This window comes from Protopterus annectens, chromosome 11.part0, assembly GCF_019279795.1.
Source record: "Protopterus annectens isolate FY-2018-M chromosome 11.part0, PAN1.0, whole genome shotgun sequence".
Taxonomy (NCBI): domain Eukaryota; kingdom Metazoa; phylum Chordata; order Ceratodontiformes; family Protopteridae; genus Protopterus; species Protopterus annectens.
The window spans coordinates 1,073,092,421-1,073,115,128 of record NC_056745.1 but is presented as its reverse complement, the minus strand read 5'-3'; the positions used below and the strand labels follow the sequence as shown (position 1 = coordinate 1,073,115,128).

Here is a 22,708-nt window from a genome sequence, read left to right as displayed (position 1 = left end):
TGTGCGTGTGTGTGTGTGTGTGTGCTGCTGTAAGTGTTGTGTTTCTGAGTGTCTTGTGTACTGGTACTGCTATGGAACGTGTTTTTCTAAGGCAAGGTGTAAAGTTGGGCCGTGGGCCTGGGTTACATCTGGGTTAACACACATAAATAAGGTAGTGCAGGGGGCTTCAAATCCCAGCTCACTCTTATTTATGTATGTTAACCTTAACTCTGTCCCCTACCCCTAACCTCAACACTACACCTAACATTACAAATATTTTTTGCAACACTACTACTAGTCAGACAAAGTCTAGGGATAAAAGAATTTGCAAAACAGATAATTACAAATGTTTTTACTACGCTTATGACCAAATATACCTTCAAGAAGCTCAGCCATATTACAAAATACACTGCATACATGAGTTATATATAATATGTAAATGCAGTAATTACACAATGCACAAATAAACCAGAAATGTTTTTTTATTTTTGCATTTTTCTCACACATATATTAATTGTATATGTATTGTAGTTATTTCATGTACAGTGCATTAATAGCACAAATATAGTAGTTGTGTTCTGTAGTTTTATTTGTAATTTATATTGTCCAGGTAGTAGCAGAAAAGGGCCCTTCAATCAGCCCATCTGTCTGATTTACAAATTGACAATTAAGTAAATAAGCAAATATATATGTTTGTGTAGAGAATGACAACTTCTTTACCACACCCACAGGAACAGTCCAAATAAACACATGGATAGTCAGTGAATCTATGACAAATTCACTGTCACTGATAATATCTTTCCACATCAGATCTCATGTAGCCTTGAGAGTCCTTGGTATAAGCTGCCCTAGTGCCTCAGTGTAGACATAATTCTCCATGGATTTAATATTGTGATGATGCCTACAGTGTCTGGACAGTCACAGACATCGAAGATATATGGACAGTGTTGCAAGTAGCAATGTTCTTTAACGTAATCTAGCAAGTAAACATGTTAACACTACTGTGTCTCCGATTATATATATATGTATTTGGAAAAGTGCAGCACACCTGTTAGAATTTTAGGATTGCAGTCACTAGTTACCATATAATAAAATTATTCAGACGTATCAAAGTATGTTTAGTACATCATTTCATATTTTCATAGTTATTTTAAGTATATGTAGAATAAACAGCTTTTTTACCTAACTAGGGCACATAAATATGAATTTAATAATGAGTATGTATTCCTTGGAAACAGGTTACATAGAGTACAGGATACACTTCTTAATTCACTGGATTTGCTTGTAAACGACATACCTCTCAACTGTCCAGAGTTTTGCAGAATATCCAGTTTTTGTGACATAGTTTTGGTCTGTTCCTCAAACTTTGTGGTTTTCTGATAAATCACTTAGGATTGAAGTCGCTAAATAATGACATACATTTGAGTTTCCAGCTTCATATCCTTCATAAATAATGTATGGTAATGCAAAACCTTGGATTCTATCAACTCTCTGAGTTTATAAGACCAATATTTAAAATCTGTCCCTAGTTTTGAGCCTTAGTTCCTCCCCTTATTTTAGGCTATGCCCAGAATTCATGCACTAAGAGGTTGAGAGAAATAGTAAAAGACCAAGCAAACTCACAGCGCTTAATTTGCATAGAATGTTTATAATTAGATTTTAGGGACTGGCTTCACCTTTAACTTTGATGTAGCAAGCATGTGTGATACCAAATGGATGGATGGAGCAACTAGCTGCTCATATTTACTAAGTGATGACAGAACAGGCACAGTGGATGGCAGTAATAGGATGACATCAGATAAACAGGATGACATCAGATGTTGATGAGTGATTTCTCTCAGGTATGATACAGGTGCAGTTTTTATTTCATATGATTTAGATTATTGCTATAATTCATTACTTTAAACATGATCTGCAGTATCTGATTTATGTGTTACACACAGTACTACTATGGAATGGACACTGGTCAAATCCTTGGAAACGTTAGCAGGAATGGAACATGCCTTTCAATCAGTAAACTCATGTAGCAGAATAGATGAAATGTCATTAGCAAGATAGTAGTATTTTTGACATGGAGTTACATTTTGAACTGTTTCTATAAATTGTAAGCCTGTATTCAAAACAGTTAACTTATTTGTATTAGGAGAAAGCCATGTGTAGGTGATGCTGCACAGAGACATGCAGCACTGACACAGGCTGTCTATGTGGCCATGCTAGATGCTAATGAGGCATTTTAGAGGAGACACATATGCTAATTACTCATATTCTGTCCACCCAAAGCTGCATGTGTTAAGGCATTTACAAAGTAAAGTAACTTTTCCACTCCTGGATGCTCATAGTAATGAACATGTCCAAAAGACCACCTTCATCCATTGTGGTAGGCTTAATGGAAGACTGCAAAGTTGCTGTCATCATGGCTGCACAAGTAAAAACACTCTCCAAAGCCAGTATCTCAGCATCCATGGGACCAGATAACTTCCCAGGCTGTGTTCTACACAAACTACAGAACAAACAGGCACCACACTGATGTACCATGTTCAGTCATAGCCGCTCCTCAGGCTTTGTGCCTGCTGAATGGTGCACAGCGATGGTTATCCCACTACACAAGGGTGGAGACACCACAGACCCCAGGAACTAGTGCCCCATTAGCCTGATGAGCCTGCTCTGCAAGGCCATGGAATGTATCATCATACAACTTATAAAAAATGACATTGGTAATCTCCAAACTCTGGACCACAGCCATGTTGGGTTTGTAAAATGCAGATCATGTCTCCTAAACCTGATAGATGACACTGAAGCAGTCATTACGGTTTCTATTGAATAGTGTGAGTGATGGTTTATGGCTGAGGTATATTTCAGACCTGTTCAAACACAGCAAAGTCTGTCAATGATGGCTATTCATTATAGGTGTGCAACAACCTTTGTGGATATGCATGCAGACCCCTTATTGCTTATGTGATCCACCGAGGGATTTCAAAATACCTTTTGGAAATGTGATTACCAAAGGAGAGATGACGTAATACTTGGCTGCATGTACACATCGCTATCTGTTCAACATGTTGGTGGCTACTACCTATGTGGTGCTGTGGAGATACTATGTTTTGTAAAGGTGGATGACTATGCTTTAGTTGGCTTATAGCTTTACAGCATGGGTTTGACAACAGGTATCTGTCTGTATGATACCCTTGTGGAGGATGTGTGTGTCATCTGGAGAATGCATTATAGACCACAGTATGCATTTCCAGACGTGGACTGACATATCCCTACTGTGATTGCTTGTATCTAAGAGAACTATATGCCAAACAGGAGTGGTCTCAGGAATGGGTGCAGATGAATACTACTGGTTACTGGCATAGTATAGTACCTGAAGGGTCCAAATGTTACTGTGTGTCCTACATCTGTGTGTCAGTTGTCAAGACATCATCTAACAATTGTTTATGGTCAGGCTGTTGAGGTTATATATACTACCAGAATGCAAAACAATGACAGATAGTAACAGTATCACCCACAGCACAGTGTCAAACCATGTCATACACACATGTGTACTCAAGTTCCACAATGTGTGTAGTACAATGCATACTGGCCACCAATAGAAACTATGGAGTGTTACTGTGTAATACAGGGCATGTCACCCTGCCCATGTGTTCACTATGCACGTACATGCAGACAGTGCATCTCCACCATGTTCACAAATGTACACTTGCAAATCTGTGCTACACACATCCCACATGTACTGTCCACTCTCTAACACATGCTGCCAATACTACACACATCAGCCAAGTGGCATGTGGGCGGGCAATACACTATTGGAACTAACACTGGTGTAAACAATACTGCATTGACAATCATAGCTTTAATGCATCATGCCTGCTCAGCTACACCTTCAAGGATATCATTACACTTTACTGCTGACAACATGCTAACATTGCTATACTGCTATAAAGTCACCCTGTGCATCAGCACCATGGTAGCCTGTTCCTGCATCAATGTTACAGATGACAGGAGGTGGCACAGGTTTCATCATATGCACAGGATGTGTTATTGGTTTGCCAGAGGCCTACATTGAGCCATACAATTGACATGTGTGTGTGTGTGTGTGTGTGTGTGTGTGTGTGTGTGTGTGTGTGTGTGTGTGTGTGGGCCAAGAGTATTGCTATGGGCCAATGTTGATGTAATGTGCGCAGATATGTGTTAGCCCTAGGTGTCTGGTTTATGTGTGTGTGTCTCCATGCACACAGTTCCACCATGTGACTGCCATATATGGGGATTTGTGGGACAGCCACAGACTGTACCTGACAGGCTTTACAGATCACCATCTCTGGCCACGGATATGGTACCTGTGCCTGGGAGGTGTGCTACTGACAGTATCAGGTACTAAGCCAGACTGGGTACTATCCTCAGAGGTGGACAGATGTAAACTGGACCCAGGTCCCTGCTGGGACTGTCCAGAGCCACGTGCATGTGGTCTTCTAGGACGGTCTATGGACAGTCCACCCCCAACATTGCTGGGGCTGGTACTGGCACTACGGGAACAGATGTGACTTGAGGGATGTCTGCATCGACTGCCAGCTGCTGATGTTGCTGGCATATGTCTACATCGAATTCTCAACCATCCCGCACTGTCCTGACACATGGACATGAACTGCGGGGGACATCTAATGTCTCACCCCAACGTCTATCAGTGACCTCAGTGTAATTATGGATGGCACCTGCTAGGTCACGGATACTGTCAATTACAACAGTGTTATGTGCCCTCTGTGCCCTTAGTCCCTATCTGGTGTACCGTTCCATATGTGCCTGTGCCTCCATGACAGCCTGGAACATGCGTGAGGTTGTAAGACCTGTGGCACGTCTGCCAGGGGCATGATGAGCAGCAGTGCTCCGACGAGAACCCCTGGACATTTGCCTATGTGGTACCATTCCAGACATCTGGGTATGGCTGCTGTGTTGGGATGCATGTGCCATAGATACCACACTGTCCTGGCCAATGCCGACTGTACACTGTCCCTCAGCTAAGGGCATTGGTGATGGATGTATTGGCAGTATGACTGTGTGCATGGATGGGGTGAACACTTGTGTACTGTTGACTGGTGGCCCAACGACAGACCCTGGCAAACATGCCTGTGCCTCAACACACCTATCCTCATTATCACAATTTGGCTCAGTGACATCAGGTTCCCTGCTGGAGTGAACCAGCCCAACCTCAGCACCTGTGAGAGGAAGACAGGAAACACACTTTACTACCTGTACATGATGTCAGAACACATGCACACATGCACACATGAACACATGCACACATGCACACAGGAACACATGCACACATGCACACAAATACACTCCTCACTAAAGCAGACACACACACACACACACACACACACACACACACACACACACACACACACACACACACACCACCAGCAATCCAGAACATGCTCAATAGCAGTTGATGGTGGGGTACAGTATCACAAGCCAAACAGTCATATCACACATGTCAGCATGCAGGACGTTTTTATTTATTTTTTTTATTTAACATTTGTTGACCGGGAATGTCCGACTAGGTTCCACAGAGCCTGTTTTCAGTGGAGGCCCGGGGAGAAACACTCCAGATGCATGTCTTTGGAATGATGATGGCTCATGGTACTACACCCCATTCAGTTACAGTAACCACAGTACTACACATAGCATTCATTGCTATACACCTCAATGTTGTGTGTATGTGCAAACATATGCACCTATATACAATATGCATAGCAAAAAACATTTGCTCAACAGCATGCAGTGCCAGTTGACAGTCCTTGCTAATAACAGTATACATGGCTTTGATGCATGTGTGTTGTTCAGTGATTGGCCTCACCCTGGAATGCAATGTGTACATGGAAACAACATTGCTGTGCAAGTCTTAAAAGCTCTTCAATGTCCTGTGCACCATCATTCACAGGTATACATACCATGGCTGGGTGTGTATCTGTGTGTCACATAGATATCCATTTCTGATTAGAGCGTCTGTGTCTTTAGCAGATAATTGTGGACACAGGTTTAGCTCATGCATGCTATGTATACACACAGGATGAGTGGTGCATGTATACCTGATGGAATACCATTGCTCAACATAGCCATTGTACAGTGGTTATGGTGAGTGTAGAACATATTGTGGGCATGCCAGTGCCAGCCATGACATGGCATGCTACATCACAACTGCAACATTAAACATCACACATACCCAATGTGTGTCATGTGACCTATACACTCAATAGCATTACAAGACATATATGTGTCACTTTGTGCAAATGTTTTTTGCTATGCATATTGTATATAAGTGCATATGTTTGCACACACACAACATTGAGGTGTATAGCAATGAATGCTATGTGTAGTACTGTGGTTACTGTAACTGGATGGGGTGTAGTACCATGAGCCATCATCATGCAGCATCATGTGGTCACTCAAGGCTACCAATGTGTGCCAGACCGGCAACTATCATGCTGTACCTGAACTGCAGTACTGTGGCTACATTCACCATTTCACTGACAGTTGTTACATGGGTTTGTAAGGTGCCCAATAGTGAGCATTGCCTAACATGAATGTGTTGTGTGTTGAAGAGAGTTGCACCACCATATGATAGGCCTCTACCCCTAATGGTATATTATGTGTGCTGTGTGGATGACATTTGGGATACTGGAGTGTGGCCTTACAGAGGGTGTCTGAATACGCCATGTGTAGCATATTAACATGTACTGCGTATGACAAATTTGTGCATGTTGTGTGCATGTGTATCGACTCTGCCTATCCAATGTCCACTACAGTGTAGCCACAATTGTTTGGGATGCTCTGTGTATTGCATGTGGTTGATGCAGCTACTCACATTACTGAGATGTGCATAGTCTCACAGCAAAGATGTAAAGCATGCATTATGAGTAGGTGTGTTACATGTGTACATGGCCTACACCTCACCTATGACATGCACATGTTATTTGCAATATTAAATGTAGAACACACTCACCAGCATGGGTCTGCTGCCTTGCTGCACACCAGAGGGACCTACAAGTATATGAGACAGTTTGTCAGTGGCAACAACTGTGTAATTGCTACTGTGGATTTGCAATCTTACAGTAGTACAATGGTTGACAGTCACAGGCCTACAGATTATGTTCCAAATTATCAGTATTGTACAACATCAGGCTCCACATCTTCTAACTACACAGTACATATCTCACATATGCATGATCTACCAATTGAGGTAACAGTAGTCTACAGATATGCCATGTTACCTGCACGCTCCTTGTGAACTTGCTGGGTGGCTCCGACCTCCATGATGATACATGTGTGCTGTTGTTGTTGTTGGCCAAGAGCCACCAGGCTCAGGAGCAGCTCCTCCACTCTGGTGAGGGGGGGTGGATGGTTACCCCACCACCTGTGGCAAGCTGTTGTCTATGGACATCAAACGCATGCTGCCGGACATGTCTAAGTAAATCACTGTAGTTATGGCATACCTGCTCATATGTCCGGTTATGCATGCCTATGTCATTTACCCTACGGACAACATCTTGCCACAGTGTAGTCCGTTCATGCTGGTCCTGGCTGGTTCTGGAGAAAAGCAGGGTGTAGTGCTGAACCAGACTGGTTGTTATTATGTCATCCTCAGCTGGACTATAGGTAGGGTTGCGATGGTGGGCCATGTCCCTGGAAGACAATGAAACAATATGTGTGAGCAAGTCATGTGGCACACTTAACATTCTAAAGTACAGATATCACTGAACTGCCATATATAGCAACCTACTGGCTGTCAGAGGATACACACTTTCAATACCATATATCAGTGCTCAACCCACAACTGCCTGACAGTGCCTGGCATGCTCTATAAATTAAACCATGTTCTGCACAGCAACAAAGAGAAACCGGTATGTAAGACTATACAACAGTACATGGCACACTGTATGTGACACAATGCACCACCTAGTCAAAGGAGGTATATATCAAGCTAATGCATAAAGAAATATGTCATCCATTGCAATGGTTGTAAAGTCCAGTTACAGTATTACCAGTATACCGCACTAGTTGTTGATGGCAAACCCCTTCCTAACATATGTGCACATTCGTGAATATAGGTGGCATACTGCTGTACCACACTATACATGTTGCTAGATATGCACTTATATCCTGTAACACACATATGACTGAGGGCATGTTACAGGCATACCCACACACACATCAGACATACATACAAGACACAAAGGTATGGCAACCCAGATGAGCTTTACCTGTGTACCATACAGTACTGTGTGTCAGTACTTATAAAACCTTATGCCTGAGGTATGTAATCTGTGAGGACTACAGGGAACACACAAAACAGTGGTTCCAAGCAATGTGGACATACACCATACTGTGCTGTTTAGGCCTACAGCTTCAGGTAGTACTACAGTTCATACGGGATTTGGATTCACCAGCAGTACCAATCAATAAGCATACATGTACTGCTTTAGCCTACAATGGCACACCCCAGTCAACACCAAGGGACTATGTCAGACTGTATGCCATACTGCTTTTTCTGCCTAGGACTAGCATCCACATCTTTTGCTGGGATCAGAGCTAGGACACAAAATACCATGACAGAAACAGTTTCCCACTAAGCTATCACACATATACACAACTTTGACACATTCACCAACACATTCACCATCACACTCAGTCAACCTCACATAGCAATTATTGCAAAAAGTACATGTGGGTGTGTATCGGTTCATAGGTAGGTAATAGGCTATTGGCCCTAGGGTCTATAGAAGCCTAGCCATATGGTACCCTGGCCTTTGACACCCATGTAATTTAATTTCATGTGCCCCAGTCAAGCAGAGCCACAGAGGTGATTCCCGGGGTGTATTTCCTATCTCCTATCCAATCATCAGGATTATTCATGACAACTGCTAATGAGGAGCTTTGTTTGCTATTGATAGGTAGGTTGTTCCAGAGTATGGGATGTCTCTGAGATAGGGATATATCCCTCCAGCATGTTCTGTTTATTGAGGTGACAAGGTTTAGGTCCCTAGAGTGTGTAGCTCATAGGGATTGTGATCTGTTTACGTGGAGCATGTCCAACAGCTCTGGGTCTGACATAGCTTTGTATGTTAGGCAGATGTCACATCTGGGTAGGCAGTATGCGACACATTCTAGCTGTGGTTTTGTGAGACGGTCTGCATACGGCATCTGTTTGAGGCTGGTAATACTCTTTGTGAGGTATGTCTGTGGCCTTTCCAGTTGCTGTAGATGTCTTGTGAGGTACATACCAAAAGGGGCATTGTTCTCTATAATGGGTTTTATGAGTGATGAGTAGAGGGAAACACTGACCTCTTTTTCCCTGGATGACACACCTTTTGTGATGGGGTGTGCCACGTAGACATATTACATGACTAGTGTGGCACTGTGATTATCAAAGGGGAGACTACTGTCCACCTGTGTCCCATGGTCTCTTATCACACTTTCGGTGTTAAGTAGACTACCACCTATGTGGTAGTTCATGGGTACAGAGTTTTTACCAAAAGGGATGCCAATGCATTTTCCACATTGAGGTTGAGGCCATGGCTTTGTCACCAGGCATAGTAAATATGACCCTGTCTCTCTATATCTCTCTCTCCCTCTGTATATATATATATATATATATATATATATATATATATATATATATATACACACACACACACATACATATAATCATCCATTGGTGTACATATAGATATACATATAGGCACATATACAGTGCACCTTTCATGGTGGGAATATCAATTATGCGAAGGTTGTGAGGTATACAGTTATGTAATAATACTGCACAGTCTTGTACGGAATGCATTGAAGGTGTTCTCAGCCCATGTAGCTTTGGCAGGCCTCACTGGCTGCAACACTGCAAACCTAACAAATTATATCCACTGCGTTTAACCACCACATGTCATATACCAGCACTGTATGCTGTCTTCTTTGCCACACACTACAACCTACATAGAAATATGCACATAACAACCTTGACCAACATATATATGTCCATGCTTCACAAACAGTTGCAGTATGTCCCTTGCTCTATGCACATGCACAGATGCTAATATATCTGACACAGAAATATCTCTCCGTATGTGTGTGCCATACACATACAAGGTCCACACTGTTGTAAGTCCATGGACCTCACGGCTGACCTGTTGGGCCTTGCTGCAACATGAACAGGTGTCACATGTGAGCACACAGTAATATTAGAGGGTGTATATATAGCTGCAAATGCTAGATTAGTATACTAGCCTGGTACAGCAGTTGCCAATGCTAAGCTACATGTTAATATGACTATCATGCATGTGTTACTCTGTCACATCCATGTTTATATAGCTGTATGTGCTACTCCCCCAAATAGCCATTGTACACATTACTGTACAGAACACAGATAACATTGATCAGATGTTTGACATTTAATGCTGAACTACATATGTCACAGTTATGTCCCTCTGCACACAGCTACACACTGATTTGTCCATGGCAATAGTTATGCAGGGCATCTGTGCATAGATACGTACTGCTGCCACATATGGATGTTTCAAAGTATGTAGAGTACTCTTCAAAAACATCTACTACATGCCAGTAAATACATATCTGTTACATACCTTTCCTTTGTATGTGTTTGTAGTTTTCAGTTCCGTGTGTCTTTTTTTTTAAATTATTTTATTATTTTTTTTCTGTTGATGTTGAGGTTGATGTGGGTGGGTGGGTGTCTGTCTGTCTCTCTCTCTCAATAGCTGCAATGGAATGATTGCATGTGTGGACAGCAAGTACAGCCTGCTTTTACAGGTATCTGCACATGTGCATGTGATGGCCTGTGCACCAATTGGTGGCCAACATTTGGTAATTGCATGCAGCCTGCTGTGTGGTAATTGCAGTACTCACTGTCATAGCAACCCAATGCTATAAATTGCTAAGTCAGGTACGCGTAGTCCTTTCAGCTTTCCAAAGTGGGCCCCATGCTTGTTTGCTGTGGACACTGTTGTTTAAGTCAGAAGGTTGGTATACTTCTTATATCTGAAGCTAGGGGTGTACCCAGTGATTTAAATGTTGTACTCAGACCTGAATGTTGCCACTTCCAGTACACAGTTGTCAGTGTAGAATTGTACTCACCCCTACAAATGCTAACACAGGATACATGGGCGTATGTAGTTTCTTTTCTACTTATACAACTAACTGCCATACATTAGTTATTGAGATGTATTCATTTGGCACATGAACTGTTTGTGAACTGCTATACTGTGAATATTAATGTACTCACTTCTGCACAGTTTGTAATTTTTTATTGTTGACATTAGCACAGGATGCTCAAGAATACTGGACAATTCCAGTACTGAGTATGCCTACATACATCCTTGGTGGATCCTGAACACACAGGTATATTGTACATTTGGGTGGAGATTGTCCTGCTATGATACTGTGTGGGGGTTGTAAAGTGGCGCTGTAACGTTATTTACTGCTAGAATGGCAGGTTCACTTATCACAGTCATGTAATGCAATGCCACAACAACTGCTGATAAAGTTCCACAAAACAGGTTTTGTGTTATGGCATTCCTATCTTTCCTTTACATTCACTCATTCAGATGCATGATATATCTATTTCAGCAACAACCTGCTGCATATCTACTGTGGCTTAGTGGTACTTCATGCAGTCTAGTGTGTCCAAGGTCCGGGGTTCGAGATGGACAGAGGTCTTTAATTTTGCTGCTGAGCAGAACAAGGGCCCTCACATGCAGGGTGACTAAGGCACTTTTAAGCAGTTGTTAGCGGGTTTGCGTGGGTTTGCACGAAGCTTAGCAATACTTAGCAAAGTGCAAAAAAGCGCACACTTGCACAAGCCTGCTAATTACTGCTTAAAAGTGCTTACTCCCGCTAACCCCCGCGCTCATTTCTTTGAAAGAAAAGAAAATGGGGAGATAGGAAAGTGGTGAAAAAGGGGCACAAAGAGGGAAAGACAGTAGGGAAAATAGCTCGGGATGTGCAGGACAGGTGTAGGGAAGGTCCATAGCTGCCATTTCTTTAACAGCAACAACTGTGCATATGCAATACATTTGGAGGGAAATATGAAACCTTCCACCCCTGAGAGAGGTGTGAGGACAACAAAGTATGTTGCACTGCCAATTAATTATCAGTTTATGTGTCCAGCGGACATGTGTGCAAAATGGGCAGCTATGTATGGGGCATAATTTTTTTTGGGAGCAGATTGTCCTTTTTTTTTTTCAGGTGAGAGTGGAATGTGGGGTAGGGGAAGTAGGTATATTTGGGGAGGTAGGTTGGGGCGGTAAACAGACAAGACAAACAAGATGCATACAGGAGCATAATATGACACATGTGGTGGGTGAACACCACTGATGGGGAAGGATGTTTGGAAATCACAGGCCCATGAGCCCACAGATGGCAACAGTGGAACTGAGATCCCCACCCATGAGCAGTCACCACTGCACCTTCACAGCCCAGAGGGTGGCTGTGCTGGGGGCTGCGTAGGAGGGGCAGGCTCACCTGTGAGTTGCGCCACTCGTGCCTCAAGCTGGTGTAGAGGATCAACGATTGAATGCTCGATCTCCCTACGCACCATAGCCCGGACCGTTCAGAGCGTGATAGGTGGCCCTCCTCCAGCCGTGCTTGCATGGGGGGGGTGAGCCCCATCCCCTGCAATGCTGCTTCCACCCAAAGGTGGCACAGGGCCAACGGAGGAGGAGGTCCTGTGCTGGGAACCAGACCTGCTGGTGCCAGGTGCCATCGCCAGCTGAGGTGGGACAGGTGGGTCCGCTGGGACTGGCCTTCCCATACGTTCTATGTTTAGGAGGATTTAATGACAATATGGGTTGGTATCAGCCAACAGCATTCCAAATTAGTTGTAACAGCATGCAGTAGTATTCCCATTAACCCAACACACCATAGTTCCAATAGTTGAACAGCAAGCATAACACATGCATATATAGAACAACAGTGGACATTCCAACAGCATGCAGGATTGATTGGTGGCAACAGGCCACCAAGATTGTGGTATTTGAACAGGGCACATGCATCAAAGTAAATGCAGATATTTATAAACCAATAGGACATATGTCCCAACAAATGTTTTGAGATTAGACATACCCATTGAGGTGTGGAATTGCATTGTTTATCCACATACAGTAGGGTATAAAAAGATACCTCCATTAACAACTTATATATACTTATAGTTTACACTACATTCCTATTGACTGCAGGTATATATCCCCTACATGTATTATTACACTAGGCAATGTCCGTTAAATTGTGAAATGGGTTTTGCTAGTTCTTTATATACCTGACCTGTATCTGACATACAAACTGTCCAGGATGCAGATGTTACTGCTAAGTATTTATATATTTTATTTATATTTATATATCTACATATCTGGATGTGTTCAGGTGACATTATCAGTTATATTTTAACTGCCCCCTACATTTCTAGCAGCACACTGTCATTTCTGGGGAACACAATAACAAGCTACTCATGTGCCAGATTAACCTGTACATGCTGGCCATGAACCAACAGTTGAGGACTGTATATATGCTTAACAGCTACTGGCACTCCCTTCATCCACTTTATATGGGCCTACCCAAGTGTGGGTTGACAGCGCTTAATACAACAGTACTATTTCTATAATGCAAGAGTACAACAACATATAGAAGAACGTGACACGGAAACACTCCAGGAATTATACATTTATTAATTACATTACACACTTTTCTAGAGGCTCTCTCATTTATTTGATATATCAGTGCATGCCGAAGACTTATTCAAGATGTATTATACCTTTATTAATGGGTTACAACACTCTTTTTCAGGCTCTCTCGCTTATTTTATATAACAGTACATGCAGAGAAATTATTCAAGACTTATTATACCTTTATTAATGGGTTGCAACACTCTTTTTCAGGCTCTCTCACTTATTTTACATAGCAGTACATGCAGAAAAGTTATTCAAGACTTTATTATACCTTTATTACTGGGCTACAACACTTTTTTTCAGGCTCTCTCACTTATTTTATATAACAATACATGCAGAATAATTACTAACCTGCCTGGTGGTGCAGCCTTAGCAGCCTATCTGCATAGGCTTGCTGATTCGCAGCACAGACACCTGCAGCTGTGAAGTAAATGAAGTGATATTGAGACATATACCTATCCATAATATAGACTACAATAGCAATTCTTACATACTTCATTCCATGGCTGCCTACTCAGTAGTGGGGCATTTTCCATACCACGGGCCTCCTGTATCCACTGGTTCAGTCAGTCCTCCTTGTGTCTCTTCAGGTCTGAGTAGTGGTGTCTGACCTGTTCACCAGTCCGAGGGACACCTGTGGCAATGTTAAAATCATGTGCTAGACGGTTCCAGGCTTCTGCTTTGTATTCAGTGCCCTGGAACTGGCCCTGCAGGAGTCTGTCATCATGATTATGGATGAGGAGCCAAACCATCACTTTTGACTCCTCAATGCCCCACCGTTGCGCTCGAAAGCGAAAGCCCCCTCCAACACCAGCCATGCTGCCTGCAGATGGGAGCTACAACCAGTTATGGCAAGTATTCCCACCTATGGGGCTTAAATATGCCTCATTTCCCGCACTTATTTGTGATTGGCTGGTTTTGAAAAATCTCAGCTGAAAGCACACCTGCTTAGCACTAGGTAAACTTTCATTAATCTGTATGTGTGTGTTGAATGTGCATGCATATCAAAAGCTGTCATGGCTTAGTGGTTCAGTACTGTTATTATGGTGCACAGTATCCCGGGTTCGAGGCCTGTCATTGCTTTTTATTTTACTACTGGCCAGACCGGCTAGGAGGTGTGGCTGTGTTTAGCCGACTTTGCTCAACTTTGCCCAAAGTTGCTCTACGTTGCTCTATGGTCTCTACGTTGCTCAACGTTGCACTAGTTAGCGCGGTGCGCAGCTACGCGCAAACATGTTTTGTTTTCGCTAGTTGGTGCGATGTGCAGCTCTGTGCAAAGCCATTGTGCTAGTTAAAGCAGTGCTAAGCTATGAGCAATTATACTTAAATGTGCTTAATACTGGTAAACTTTGCTTAGCAGTGCTTCACATTGCTTAAGATACGTTACTTATGCATTCATCAGTATGCATAACCATTTCACCTTCTTATATATATATATATATGAAATATCGTTCACTACTACACAGGCCATTTCAATGCTTTTTACTAAAATTTAAAAGATAAATGTCAGGAATTATTTTTCTATACAGATTTCCTGCAGAAAATAGAAAGGGGAGTGGTGGGACTCAAACAGGGAATGCCTACTCTTTGTGCAAAGACTCTACCACTACACTATTGCTATTTGGCTTAATTTGCATATAGGTTTGTTATTATCCTCTTCGATCTCTAAACTGCTAACTGTAGCTAAGCAATGGGCAAACCCGTGCAAACACACGCAAATATGGACAGCTATTTTAGGAATAATAAAAAAAAATTAAAAGTTTTACATTTTATAATTGTACAGGGGTTTAGAATGTGGGGGAGTGTAGTGTTGGGTATGTACACATTTGAGTGGACTCGCTCGTGTCAGTTGACATTTGCCAATTGAGGGACTTGCAGGGGTGTGGATTTTTGGACTGCTCGGCAGTCCGACATGCCCCCTGCACTTGTGCACACTCCGTGTTAGCCTTAGAGTTGAGTCAGCGCGCCCTCATGAATATGTATGGCACACTGGATTAGTGAATCCTGGGGACTCTGAAATTAAATGACCTTGTTTAGGCCATAAAGATTGTATCTTACATTCTGACTGCAGCCAGAGATGAAATCTCTGTGAAAACTAGGACTAGGAATCCTACTGTATTGTCCTTAGGGGTAAACTAATTTCTACTCTGGAATGGTGGAAGTTTTGAAGTGGTTCCAGATGCTAGAACACATCTTAGCAAAGCTCTGCTTTTATGTATGGTAACACATATGCGGTAGATTCTGCTTCAATTTCTAGTAAAGGGGGTAGTATGGGAACCAGAGTCAGATGACCAGATATATGTGATGTCATTCTGTAATCCAGCAATGAAATGATGTTTTAATAGTAGATGAGTCAGAAGTTTCATAGCATTCTGTTTGTGAAACCTAACAAAGAAGGACCCCTCACCTACTTCATCTTGCCTTGCTTTAGTAAGTAACCATTGAATAACAATTCTTTAGATCAGTCAGGAAAATATAGTGAGATTAGTTAAGTACTGTTTTCTGTATCTGTGTGAATATATCCATATGTGTTATTTTTAATATTTTCTGTGTTTGAAACTCTGGTTCTTATTGTAAATAGATATTTAGTATTTACATTTTATTGTATTGTTTATTATTAATTATATTTAAACTTTTCATTGTGGCTGGTCTTTTAGGGAATATTTTAACCTTTGAGAGTACTTACATTTATTTGGTGACACTGTGGCCACTCCTGAAAGCTCTACTGCATTGGTCAAACACTACCACTAATTTTACTCAGTATAATTGGGTACCCTTTTAAGAACCTTAGAGTAGCTGGTTTTGGAGTGTTCTGGTGGCAGTATCTACATTATACTCTGGTCTGAGAAGACATAACCAGTAAATATGTGCCAGCCTTTGCCAGGTGTGTGTGTGTGTGCGTGTGTGTGTGTGTGTGCGTGCGTGTGTGTGTGTGTGTGTGTGTGTGTGTGCGTGCGTATGTGTGTGAAAATCAAATCTCAAAGAATGTGTGTGTGTGTGTCAGCTACCTGGAGCAGGGATACAGAGCACTAGTTTCACAGAGAGGGTGTTGGAGGACTTGGCTTGGAACTCTTAGCTGTGGACTCAACTCTACAGCTGTGTCAGTGGGGGAGTTTTATTGGGGTCTGGAGAAAGACAGAGAAACCAGTGTGTTCCCTGTGTGCTCTTAAGGGAAACTGTGCTTGGTGCAGAGAGCTGCATTTGAAAATACTGCATGTATCTATTTCTGTTCCAAGTGAACATCCCTCACCGGTGTCAGTGTAAAGATTGAAGCTCCTTGATTACTGTCCCAGAGCAGGGACATCACAAGTATATTTACACAAAAAGTCACTCAACAAGCAAACTGAGACAGCATGAGCCATGATGTTTCTGATATTTTACTGCCTTCATTAACTAGTTCAGTTTCACAATACATACCAAATGTTTTACTTGTGACAATGAAAAAGCAGTAATAGCCTATGAAAGCAGAATTTGTGAATTTCATTTTTCAAAGTTGATTAATATTTGCACAAATGAGCATTTACTACAATCTTAATGACTTGGCTGGCAGCAAATCAGCTGAACACTATGGGCTAAAATAAGACTGTCAAGCGCAGAATCTGGAAAGTGATTTAATGTGGAAGGAAAGGCCCACCACCCCTCATAAATTTATTTACTCCCTTCAAAAGTTATTCCCATTTAGAAAAGGGGAAAACCTCCATAAGGACTTGTTGGGTATCTTGCTTTTCAATCCATAGTGTTTTTACAGCCAAGATGCTATTGGAAAAATATACTGCTTCCCATTTATTTTACACAACCTTATCCCATAACACTTGCAATCATGCAGCTTTTAAAAGGCAAAATAATTAATTCCTGCAAATAAAAGTACACAGCACTGCTGTTGTTGTTGTTGATCTTTCAGCTTTTTCCCGGTAAGGGGTCGCCACAGCGGAACTCCAGTCCGCTAATGATTGGCAGTAGATTTTTACAAAACGCTATAAGTGGTAAAATATTACTCTAGATCTCTTAGTAGTTTGTAAAGCAACAATGTGCCTCTATTATCAGCTTGCATGTATCAAAAACTGTAATGTAAATGAAGATTTAAAGATATAAACATACAGTACAGCTATAGTGAAACAAATGTGCTCCTTTTACTAGCAGCTCATTTGTGTACAGTACTTGGACTGGTCTCCAATATGCATACCTTTTAGCTTCACTGGTTAAGAATTTTGAATAGAGACAGACATAATGGGTGGACAAAGGCCCAAACTCAAGGACAATTTATACATATTACTCTAACTCACTTTCAATCTTAATGGAATGACAGATTTTATATTGACATGCATTTTCTGAATAATAAGGAAGTATGAACCTCTAATTTCTGGCATTAATGGCTGTAATCCTCAATGATTTACAGCTCAACAATATATGACAACACTAGAGACATTCTGTAAAATCAGGGACAGTTGAGGGATAAGGTGTTGTGCACATTAACCCTGTCTTTCCCCCTCCACATCACAGTGAAACTGTAGCACTAGAAAATACTTATTACCTTCTTTGCAGCCTCTGCCTTTGCACTTTATTTCATAGGCTCATACATACTTACTAGGCTATTGAGCTGTGAGGTTGTGAAGAAGCCTAACCTTACATTCTCATGGGAGTCTTTTTATCCTTAATTTGTGTATGAAGAACCCAGAACCTGGAAGAACTAGGAATTTTGGGGCATTTACTTATTGCACCTATCCAAGAGGGACATGGGTGGGGTAAATGTGTGGTTTTCTATCCACTCTTTCAACTTGCATTTGAATAAAGTAAAAGAAGTCCTTTGATTTTTGTGGAGTGGAAAATGGTTCTGAAGAAGAAGTATTCTCTGTGATACAAACCTATTGGTTCCAAAAAAGTGGTATTGTCTTTGATACAAACCTAACCCTCCAACCGTCCTATTTGTGTTGCAGTAGAGACTATGATACTTGAATGGGTGTTCACACTACCACTGGACTTGTGAATCTGCATATCTCTCAGCTGTTCAGAATTGTGCAGACTGCCCAGACTTTTGCTTCACATTTTTGGATTGTGCTTCATAATATTTGTAGTTTTCTGTCAAACATCTCTAGGTGAAGTTGTGAGGTTGTTGATGGTACTGGTTTCTCAGGCTACATTTAGTAAGCCTTTGTGATTCAGATGCATTACTTTTAATAGCTTTAGCATACATAGGACTACGTGTTTGGTCTGAGGTGTGTGTGATTGCTTTGGTGTAGGGTTGCTTGGTGTTGACAGCCTGGTCTTTATTTGTAGTGGCTTTATTTGACAGCTTTGCCTCCAGTAACATTACATAGCTACATCTCTCACACAATGTGTCAGTTTGCTTAAGCAGTAGACGGTTGTCAGTAAACATGATTCAACTGCTGCATTGTCTCAGGATGGTCACTTCAACCAAGTTGGTACAAAGCTGATTAAGAAGTGCAAATCTGTGGTTCCAGGTGCTTATTAATATTGGCCAAAGGAGGAGTAGTAGCACCTGTGAAATTTGGAGTTGATCAACTGGAGTACGATTTGCCTAAAAAGATCACTATAAGTCTATACATGAAGAGCAATGTGCAGAACTACTAATTAGGAATTTGCCAAGTAGGCTGTATAAAGACTGAGGTTCTAAGTGCTTGCATCTATACAGTGCATGGTTAAATGTGGCCGAATGATGAGCAGCACTGTATAATAACACATAAAATGTAAAAATATTCAAACGAGTACACTTACCAATAGCAAAATAGCACACTTCAAGGTTCTAAAGCAATCAGAGGTCTAGACATAGCTATTTTTTTCTCCATTCTCACTTAAGTACAAAGGCAATTAATTCTTAGTTAAATAACTAACAGATATCAAAATAAGTACAGTGGATATAAAACGTTTCCACACCACTGTTAAAATGCCAGACTTTTGTGATATAAAAAAAAAAAGCACAATAAATCATTTCAAAACTTTTCCCACCTTTAATGTGACTTATAACCTGCACAATTCAATTGAAAAACAAACAAATCTGTTAGGGGGAAAATATAAAAAAATAAAAATGTACAATAAGCTGGTTGCATAAGTTTGCACACCCTTAAACTAACACTTTGTTGAAGCACCTTTTAACTTAATTACAGCATTCAGTCTTCTTGGGTACACACTTGCCATCAATTAAAGAGACTCTGTTTAACCCCAAATAAAGTTCAGCTATCCTGGTAGGATTTTCCTGATATTTACTCAGTTGCCTGCTACAGCAAAAGCCATGGTTCACAGAGAGCTTACAAAGCATCAAAGGGATCTTGATGTTGAAAGGTATCAGTCAGGAAAAGGGTACAAAAAAATTCCAGAGCATTGGATATACCATGGCACACAGTGAAGGCAGTCATCAAAAAGTGGAGAAAATATGGGACAACAGTGATGTTGCAAAGAACTGGACATCCCTCCAAAATTGATGAAAAGACAAGAAGAAAACTGGTCAGGGAGGCTGCCAAGAGACCTACAGCAACACTGAAGGAGCTGCAGGAATTTCTGGCAAGTATTGGTTGTGTATTACATGTGACAACAATCTCCTGCATACTCCATATGTCTGGACTATGGGATAGGGTTGCAAGATGGAAGCCTTTTCTTACACAGAAAAACATCTAGGCCCAGCTAAAATTTGTAAAACAATACATCGTCTCCCAAAAGCATGTGGGAAAATGTGTTATGGTCTGATGAGACCAAGGTTGAACTTTTTGGCACAATTCCAAAAGGTACGTTTGGTGCAAAAACAACACCGCATCACCAAAAGAACACCATCCCCACGGTGAAGCATGGTGGTGGCAGTATCATGCTTTGGGGTTGCTTTTCTTCAGCTGGAACTGGGGCTTTAGTCAAGGTGGAGGGAATTATGAACAGTTCCAAATACCAGTCACTTTTGGCCCAAAACCTTCTGGCATCTGCTAGAAAGCTGAAGATGAACAGGAATTTCACCTTTTAACACGACAATGACCCTAAGCATACATTCAAATCAACAAAAGAGTGGCTTCACCAGAAGAAAATTAATGTTTGGGAATGGCCCAGCCAGAGTCCAGACCTAAATCCAATAGAAAATCTGTGGGGTGACCTGAAGAGGGCTATGCACAAGAGATGTCCTCGCAATCTGAGAGATTTGGAGCGGTTTTGCAAGGAAGAGTGGGCAAACATTGCCACATCAAGATGTGCCATGCTGATTGACTCCTACACAAGAAGACTGAATGCTGTAATTAAATCAAAAGGTGCTTCAACAAAGTATTAGTTTAAGGGTGTGCACACTTAACGCAGCCAGCTTATTGTACATTTTTTATGTTTTATATTTTTTTCCCCTAACAGATTTGTTTGTTTTTCAATTGAATGGTACATGTTATAGGTCACATTAAAGATGGGAAACATTTTGAAATGATTTACTGTGGTCTCATTTCTTTATATCACAAAACCTGGCATTTTAACAGGGGTGTGTAAACTTTTTATATCCACTGTACATAGCTATCTCAGTAACCCAGGAAGAATACAAAATGCACTTATTCCAGATATTTCAAGGCTGGTGTCTTAGCTAAATCTAGTGGAAAATTGTCACAATCAGTAGCACGGTAGCTTAGCATGTAGCAGCCTGTAGCACACTTTAGTGGGCACTGTGTGTATAAAGTACAGACAAATGCTTCGCAAATTACTGATCTGTTGTTACATATTTGTAGTAACCTTTTGTCATGTTTCTTTGTATTTACAGATCTGTTTCATTCCTTTTCTCAGAATAGACAGTCTTGTACAAATGTTATAGGCAATTACATCTGTTGCTTATGTAGAACAAACTTCTTACCACTGACACTAAATCTTACCCAGTGTGGACATGTTTTTCTATCTATTAGCCAACATAGCAAGACAGGATAGGCACGCATGCTTCTTTTTAGTTTCCTGGTCAAAGATCTGGTTAACTGATTTACTTAAGTCACACAGTATGTAAGTGGAACCAAAGGGTGCCATACCTAGGACTAATACTAGACTGCAGCTCATTACATTAGCATGAATAGCTCATTGAAGGCACACACATTATGGGTAAGTAAATAGTGCTTTATTAAAAGATCGGATTTTCTAAGTGCAATATTATAATATGTATTCTGATGATAAACAGTGCCCTATAAAGTTTTATAGACAAACATGCCTGATTTGTAGGCATACGATTGTAGCTGCTTACAGGTGGCATGCTATAAGAGCCTGCCTGTCTAAGCCTGAAAAATGCACATTTATTTATTTATCATTTGTTTATTTATTTTACAGTTTGTTTACCGGGAAAATCCACTGGGCCAAAAAGAGCCCATTTTCAATGGAGACCCGGGGAGAAAAGCTCCATAAAAGATTATACAATTGTAAAAAATCCATAATGAATGTGCAATACAGTAATAAAATACAGACATTATATAGACGTAAGACATTATATAGATATAGGATCCATTACAATTTAGAAACAATCAATAACAACTGAGAAATACAGTATTCAAGTACATTTTACAGAAAAAGAGAAAAATGAGAATTAGACAAAGAATTGTTATATATTTACTAATATGTTAGTTTGTGCAGTGGGAATATATCAGTAGAGGTGAAGGAGGTTTGCATAGGTAACATATGAGACTTGTATCAGGGGTACAGGGGGGAGAGTGGAAGAGTTAGGTGTTGAAGTAAGAAGAGAGATGATAGTATGAAGAAGTAGTGTATATAGAATGTAAAGAGGAGGTTAGAATGGATGATAAGAGTTATGGTAGGTTAGTGAGAGGTATGAGAAGACAGAGGGAGGAAGAGTGGGTAACAGGGTATAATGCTGAAGGGAGTTATGTGGATTGAGAGCAGGAACATTCCCAGTGGGTTAAGAGATGGGAATGGAGCAGGGTTTTAAAGGTAGAGTGGTTATGGGTGGTGCAAATGAGTGGTGGCAGGGAGTTCCAGAGCTGGGCTAGAGAAAAGGATAGAAGTTGTTTGTCTGGCAGATGAGCAGGTTTGTGTAGCTCAAT

The 22,708-nt window shown here is 41.2% G+C and overlaps 1 protein-coding gene across 11 annotated transcripts in view; it reads right to left on the bottom strand.

The window, feature by feature from the left end:
• Positions 1-22,708, bottom strand: part of MGAT4C (MGAT4 family member C) — a 3,121,932-nt gene that overhangs the window by 306,159 nt on the left and 2,793,065 nt on the right. The gene's annotated exons all lie outside the window — the stretch shown is intronic.